The sequence below is a fragment of the Leuciscus leuciscus genome (genome assembly GCF_965113295.1).
Source record: "Leuciscus leuciscus genome assembly, chromosome: 2".
NCBI lineage: Eukaryota > Metazoa > Chordata > Actinopteri > Cypriniformes > Leuciscidae > Leuciscus > Leuciscus leuciscus.
Genome location: NC_138726.1, coordinates 46,047,074 through 46,048,855, shown reverse-complemented (window position 1 = coordinate 46,048,855; position 1,782 = coordinate 46,047,074). Strand labels below are relative to the sequence as shown.

The window sequence follows — 1,782 nt, the reverse complement described above, 5'->3', positions numbered from 1 at the left end:
TAACACCGCCCTCCACGCTAGTTGATGTTTCAACTAAAGGGCCAGAAATGTAAAAATAAAAATTACATAAGTGTTACTCTTTTTCCCTTCTGTCCTTAATTCTAGACATGCTGTTCCTCAGACAGGACAGATGGTATGGCATATTAAGAAAAAGAGGAAGGTTTAAACACCCAAACATCACATTTATTTTATTTCTGTGACTCACTGCTTACAGCTCATCTGCACTCAAAAAACTCAACTAGCCACTTGCTTGATTTGCTAAATAAAAATATGTCTGATTAATAAGAATATAACGAGTTTACTTGTGTTAAATGATTCATTCTTGTTAGTTGGAACTAAATTAAGAAATAATTGAATGAATTAGATCTGTACTTGTTGATTCAATGAGATTGAGGCGCTTCATATCAACAATTCTCTCTGGTGAGTCACACTGCGCATGCTCAGTACTGCGGCGGGAAGTTCGGGGACACGCGGCCGGACTCAAATGTACTGTGGAGAAGGCTGAAATTCCTGACGTTTTGTGAGCGGTCTAATCGTTCTGCATCCTTGATATTGAGGGTAAGTGCCTGATATATGTACCTATTTGTAATTATTACTGTGTGATAAAACTAAGTTATTAGACACTGTTGCGATGTTTCTAAGCAGGCTTATTTTCCCAGACGTGAAGCACATGTGTTGGGTTCAATTCTGTGTCTTTGTCGATACGAGTTTCACCTTAACGTTAAAGTGGAATATGGCAACTCTAGCAATTTTTTTCGCTGATTTTCAGCAAATATAACTCTACCCCAACAATGGGAGGGTAAAACAGGAGATAAATTGAATGCAGACGTCAGAGTCGAAAACATCATACACCCGTTTTTTCCCCGGTTTTTTTCTGTTTGTACGTTAAGTTAATGCAACGTTAGCTAACGTTAACGTTAGCGTAATGTGCCATTTTTATGTTGGCCTGGCCTTCATGTATGTATATCAGCAAAATATTAATTTAAACGTTCTGTATCTAGCCATTTCTGTCTTTTCAAACATGTTACTTAATGCTACCCAGCTTATTGATTACAGTGTGCAAAAATTGTCAAGTAAAATCTATGATGCAGTCGACCATATTTGAAGTGTCCTAATAAATGGCAGTTAAAGTTATGATTGAATAGGTATACATGTTTTATTTATGGAATATACTTATTAATATAAGTAAAACTTTATATTTAGTAACAGCAGCCAGTAGTGGTATTTTCTTTGGCCCATTTTTTTGAAGTCAGTCTTATACACTTTTTTTCTTTACTTTTTTTTACAGCGAAAATGATTCTTTTCTTCATACAAAAGATGAAATACATCACAATATAAAGCTGTCCCCATGCTCTTCTGGTGTGAACCTCACCTTAATTACATGTAAGTAGTTTTTCTTAACACTCACATATAATGTATAACTAACTATCCTTGATTACTGACCTTTCCTTTTCTTTCTCTTTCAGTGACGTGTATGTGGCAGTGCAGGCAGTGTGTTACAAAGGAGAGTTGTAGGTACAAATTGCTTAAGCATTATAAACTACACCATTGTTTTGGAAACGACAATCATTATGTTTGTGTATATTTAAATTGTGTATATTTAATAGTCATTCTCAATGCATTTTCTTCCCACAGAAGCTGTGGGAAGCTGTGCCGCCACTGAAGTTTGAGTTAATCTTGTCCCCACCCCACAGAATGACACTATACATACCCGAAGAGCCTGTGTCATCAAGTCTCTGTGCACCTACTTGAATGAAGACCCTGAAAAACTAGTGAAGGCAT

At 36.3% G+C, this 1,782-nt stretch overlaps 1 long non-coding RNA gene across 1 annotated transcript; it reads left to right on the top strand.

Moving 5' to 3' along the window:
• Nucleotides 1-479: 479 nt before the first annotated feature.
• Nucleotides 480-1,515, top strand: LOC309482217. The gene is made up of 3 exons (XR_014200260.1): nt 480-558; nt 1,289-1,383; nt 1,467-1,515. It is a non-coding gene; the product is annotated as an uncharacterized lncRNA (long non-coding RNA).
• The last annotated feature ends 267 nt before the right edge of the window (nt 1,516-1,782 follow it).